At 38.7% G+C, this 6,199-nt stretch overlaps 1 protein-coding gene across 2 annotated transcripts in view; it reads left to right on the top strand.

Annotated features, from left to right (window-relative positions):
* The first annotated feature begins 217 nt into the window (after nt 1-217).
* ATP5MC3 (ATP synthase membrane subunit c locus 3) overlaps nt 218-6,199 on the top strand; it is a 58,907-nt gene continuing 52,925 nt past the window's right edge. For both annotated transcript variants that reach the window (XM_079924605.1, XM_079924604.1), the window contains exon 1: nt 218-436. The gene's annotated coding sequence lies outside the window, so the exon portion shown is untranslated. The remainder of the gene's footprint in view (nt 437-6,199) is intronic.

Below are 6,199 nucleotides of genomic sequence, written 5' to 3'. Positions count from 1 at the left end.
CTGGCCTCTTATCAATTTCTATTGATTAAAGAGTCCAAGAACCCAGGTTGGTAACAGCTGGGCTCCAGAAGGCCATGCCTGAGGGTGAGTGTTTGGAAGAGAACTCGCCCAGCCCAGCCTGGGGACCAACCAGCTTGCAGAGGTGAGTCACGTGGTCCTCATCTTCTCGGTGAGTTTCAGCTGCTCAGCCAGGTCGCGGCTCTCCAGGAAGTCACAGAGCGGGGCGTCTGGCGGGCAGCTTCCACAGAGTCCTGGGTTTTACCCCACTCATCTTGGGGTGGCTTCTGCACGTCCAGGAAGGGGGCCGGCCCGCTGGCTTTGCATTTTCAAGAGACGGCTGGGCACCCTCGCGCTTCTCCTCGGCCAATTCGTGGAAAAAGTGGCCCACGCTCTCCAGAGCCACGTCGTCTCGGTGGAAATAGGAGCCCAGAGAGAGGTAGGTGTTGAAGGCCTGCAGATGCAGGTTGCCCGGGCCGTGGACGGTGACCTCCACCTCGGAATAATTGTGACGAATCTGGGAGCTCATGGTTGATTGGTAATAAGGCGCTAAGCTCAAAAAATGGTGTTGGTTGGTCCTTGCGGCTGAGGATAGCTCAGTGGTTGGTTCTGAAGGCTGCGACTGGAAAAAGGTTGGAGCTTGGTCGGAGGCTGGAGCAAAGGGCGTCCCTGGGCCTGTTCTGTCCAAATACTGTTGAAGCAAGAGACAGATCCGCGGACCACCAAGCTCACTGCCTCAGACTTTAATCAATATAAAAAATTATTACTGAGATACTGTCTTTTTTATCCACGTTCAGTTTCCAAAAATCTAGTATGTATTTTAAACTTTAGCAAGTCTCAATTTGAACTAGTCATATCTCAAATACTTGACAGCCTCATGTGGCTAGTGGCTACTATGTTGGACAGTGCTTGCAGGTCTAGGAGTTTGGCTGACCAAATCTTTGGAAGGTAGCAGAAAGTTGCTTTAAATATATCTTCTGATTTATTTCCCCTTATCTTCCTTTTTTAAATTAAAAAAAAGTGAAGCAGGAACAAAATTTAGGTAACTGAAAAATCCTCCTAGAGAATGGTTAACTAAGTACTTACTGCTTTCACATACTACTTCATACTGAATATTTCTACCTCATGAGTAACAATTTATAATGTGTGAAAAAAGATGGTTTTAAAATATCTACTCTGTTATTCCAGTTGGAGGCTGGAGCTATTTCTGTTTATAGAATCTACGTGATTGTGCTGAATGCTAAAGATCAGTGCTAACATTCTCCCCAAGTGGTAAATACTTTCCTTTATTGGGTCTTTAATGATGAAATAAACAGGAAAGAAAAAAAACATAAATGGATTTCACTATTCTATGCAGGTGAAAACCATGTTTTTCAATGTATTCTTTTCACAATAAGTATTTGATCTGAGGGCCTCTATAATCCCAGGACGCACAACGGTTCTCTGTTGTATGACAAGTTCCTGCCATGAATAATTATTTTCCAAAAGCGTATCAGGTCAGAGATGAAGCAGAGAGTGGGGGAAAGAGTCCATGGTGACCTCAGGCAGATTTTTTTACTAGTAGGAATCAGTCGGCTAGTTATTACCACCTGGCGCTGCTAATGAGTCTAGTTGGGGAAACAAAGCTGCTAAGCGTTCCACAGCAGGCTGTGCTGTGGTCCAGGTCTGGGGAGTCCTTTGGGGTCTGGTGAGCATGTGAAGATACATTTTAAGGTGTTTTGATTATTACAGAAATCGAACTCTTAGTTCTTCAGTTTTAAAAGAAACTTGTTGGGAATTCCCTGGAGGTCTAGTGGTTAGGACTCGGTGCTTTCACTGCAGAGGGCAGGGGTTCTATCCCTGGTTGGGGAACTAAGATCCTACAAGCCGCACAGTGCAACCAAAAAAAAAAAAATGTTGCTGAGAAAACATTATCAGTTATTGATTCATTTATGCTTCTGTAACCTAAGTATTTTACTGTATTCACAATATAATTTAAAAAACTTAAATATATCTGATACATTAAAACCCATTTATTTGTAGTATTCTCAGAGGAAGTATACTAGCTCTTCCAAGAAAGTATTTCCACTACTAATTCAAATTGCCTCTGACAATCTAAATAGACAATATAGTGCAGTTATCCAGAGCAGGAAGGCTATTGTCAGGGAATCCTAGATTCATATCTGACCTCCACCAGTTACCAGCCCTGTGACCTGAAGAACATTATTTTTCTGTGCATAAGATCTTTTCTAAAAATAGGAATAGTGAGAGTTATTTGAAGGCTCAAATGAGATAATGCATATGTGGTACTTAGCCAAATGCCCATCACTGCTGTCATTGTCGTAGGGATTTTGGGGGGAAAAGGGGTTATTATTATCACATACATCTCACGTATTCCAAGGTATCACAGGGTAGAGAATAGCAAATAAAAAAGCCAGGGGAATAGCAAATAATCAAGCATCAATTATGTGACCCAACTGCTGTGCTACATGAGAGGAAAGCATGGCTATCCCATAAGTTGTGAGAATGAGGGGAAAAAAGACTGGAGTGATGGGAAGAGGAAGTAGTAGGAAATATTAAAGTAACTTATTTACCAAAAAGATGCTTTACTAAAACACTTCACATGTTGTTAATTAATGAATTCAATATATATTTGTTGAATGGTAACCATATGCAAAACACTGTGTTTGGTATTGGGGTTACAAAGATTTAGATAAGTTCCCTGCCTTCAGTAATTTCAAAGCCCAGCAGTGTGTTGCCTTTATTATTGTACTGCAGTATGTACCACCTTGCCTTGTAGTCCTTGACTTGTTCGTCAGTGTTGGCCTCTTGATTGCTGTCTCATTCACATTTGTACCTCTGCACTCAGTACCGTGCCTGGCTCATAATGGGTACTCAGTAAGTGTTTGCTGATGTGAATTCCTTAGCGTGAAAAAGGGATTCAATCGCTATTGAATTTCCAGCTGTAATAGATAAGCTCCTTGAAGGCAAAGACCCATGCTTGTAAACGTCTTGATGCAAAGAAACTTCTTGATACTAGGTTAGCAGTTATGCCAAAATTAAAATACCATTATTAAAATGAGTTTGTGTAATATTAAAATGCAGTTACTGCAGTCTCAATTTTCAGCAGGTTCGTTTAGTCACAGGTGCATAAAATATACAATTGCATTGCACTCTTACCTAATTAAGGGCAATAAAACAATGCAAATATGCTCTCTGATAAATAGGTTATACTTGAAGTTTGGAAAAACTTTTATTTTTCAGTGAGATGCTGTAAATAAGCTTTTCGCTGAATCATAAATGCTGGGACTTCATCATTTGTTTTCCCTTCAGATTACTTTGGTCTATTTCCTATTTTTAAAAGTAATAAAATTTAAGTAATAAATATGTTTAAATGAGGAAAAACTGATTACATCATATGTGTGTTTTCCAATTCTCATGTGGATGTTATGTAGTCAATGAGAGCAATTCATAATACTGTTACAGTGTATTTGATAAAATTATGTTTTGAGAGTGCATCCTTTCTGATGTCCTGTGAAGTTGCGCATTGTGATATCATTACTGAACTTTGATAGATTGTGGAAGTTTGTAACTGATGCCTTGATAGGATGAGCAGAGACAGGCTATAGATATTCCTAGTCTATTAAAGCTCATTATAATCAGTAGTCAAATCAAATTGTAATCTACAGCCTAATCCAAGAATGATGACTTTCCATTAATCTGTGATGGATTTTTATTTCTTTATTATGAGCTAAATGTGTAAACACAGAAGAATTAACAAAGCCATCTTGGCACAATCTAATTCTCAGGGCTCCCTCTGCTGGTAGTGAAAGACAACAAATTTACAGAGAGTTTAAGAATAAGGGTATTATCATTATTACAATTTTGCCATTTATATTAAAGCTAAATTTAATGTTGGACCCTTATGCAATGAAACCAAATGTTTTGGTTTACAGCTAGCTAATTTTCCCACTAAAGATTAAGTGATATTTTTGTGGTTGAATTAGTCTTTTCATCATAAAAAATTGAACTATTTTGTATCTAAAATAAATATTCACCAGAGTTATAAAGTATAATTTATAACATAACTTACACAAATGATTACCAGCAACTTACATAAACAGGATCAGAACACTTAACAGAGACATAGTGAAGATTTAGTAGCTACCCAAACTACTTCATCCTCCCCTATATAATTTCTATAAAACGTAAATACATACCCCACGTACCAGCTGATAAAACAGTTACGTTCTGGGCCATAATATCTCAACATAATACATAAAAATACAGTTTAAATGGAAAAATATATTTAACTTGCAATTCTCTGAGACCAAGCAGTTGTATATAGAGTGCCCTTTTTACTTTGAAAAGTACATTCACATTTATCATCACATTTTATCCTAACATCCCTGAGATGGAGCAGTTTCTATCATCCCTATTTAACAAGCATAGTAACCAAGGTCAGAGAGGTTAAACAGTTGGCCCCAAATTACACACTAGTTAGTGGAAAAGAGCCTTGGGCTCTTTCAATAAGGCCTCAAGGCCTCTCTCTCTTGAGGACTACTTAATTAAAAGCACCAAGAAAATTATGTAAATTATCTCATTTTTTATTAACCGTGTTGTCTTGAATTGCCTGCCCGTATTTATGCTTCACAGTATCCTATTCAGACTATCTCTTAATAAACCCATATCTGAGGGCTGTAGACAATTTTCAACTAACCTTCTGGCGGTGAATTAGAAGAGAACTGGCGAGGAGAGATCATTTCAGCGTTATCCACTGTGTTGGTGATGAAGGGTGAGCTGTGTTCTCCTGGCTCTGAGTTCCCAGATTATTTGGGAAGTGGTGAGAGTTCTGCCATTTTATGGGATCATAATCTGGGTTCTAATTGGGTCAACCTCAAGATGAAGCGAATATTCAAGTTCCCAGGAGTCACCCAGGCCTATAAGCAGAGGATCTTTTGAGACCAAATCACGAACTTAGCTTTTTTTCCATGCATAAGTGAACAACGTTTCAGCAAAATTTAATGACAGAGTTGAGACCAAAGATTATGGTCTAACTAACAATCCTCAATGAAATAGGTTTGATGGTTTCAGTTCAGTGCATATCATGAAAGCATTCTGGCACAATTGATAGGATGTTCATGAGGAGGTAATATACAGATCCACAGATTAAATTACTTTTCACCCCAAGAGATGTTTATAGGCGTGATCTATCAAGGTTACAGGGAAGAGCAGTGACATGACAGTAAGAATGCTCAAACTAAGCTTATATGCTGGAACATAAAGACACCTGCAATTGTGTCCTTGTTAACTACTGCAATGTGTCCTTGTAAACTACCACAATTGACAACTTTTCATTAAAAAGTGTTTTGGGGGCTTCCCTGGTGGCGCAGTGGTTGAGAGTCCGCCTGCCGATGCAGGGCACACAGGTTCATGCCCTGGTCCGGGAAGATCCCACATGCCGCAGAGCAGCTAGGCCCGTGAGCCATGGCCACTGAGCCTGTGCGTCCAGAGCCTGTGCTCCGCAACGGGAGAGGCCACAACAGTGAGAGGCCCGCGTACCAAAAAAAAAAAAAAAAGTGTTTTGGTGTAGGAATCAGTTCTAAAGATTTATACTTGTTTTTCAAGTTGAATAAAAATGCAAAAATATATCTATTTTATTATAGAAACTACCTACCACTTAAGATATATGGAATTACTTTTTCTATAGCAAAAAAAGGTCAATTTATTTTATTATAGAACAGATGCTACTTATATCTTAAAATAAGGAGTAAAGACCAGAAATGTAAAATTAATATGTTTTCACAACCATAAGTCCATTCAATTGCAAAACATTATTTTTCTGAATAGAAACTTTAGGAAACATTTTGCCTTCAGAAAGGCAACTGGATTTCAGTGTTAGATGGTACAGATAGATGAAACTGTCATCTTCTACCCCACAAACTTTACTCCAGTAACTCTTATTGTGATGAAATGTGGTCCACCTGACCTTAGAATTCACACACACATTGTATTATTTCCTTGACCTTGTCAACAATTGAGAAAATAAACCTAACTATGCTTTCAAAAGTACAGTAACACTTAAACTATACGTCATGTATCTGATCACTTCATTCTTCAGAATACAACACCCAAGGAACTAGAAGAAAACTGAAAAGACATCTAAGACATAAAAATAAAATCAGGCCAAAGTTCATCCCCTTTCTTCCTGAGAAAATTCCTT

Source organism: Stenella coeruleoalba (genome assembly GCF_951394435.1).
Source record: "Stenella coeruleoalba genome assembly, chromosome: 6".
Taxonomy (NCBI): Eukaryota; Metazoa; Chordata; class Mammalia; order Artiodactyla; family Delphinidae; genus Stenella; species Stenella coeruleoalba.
This window is presented reverse-complemented; position numbering and strand designations above follow the sequence as displayed.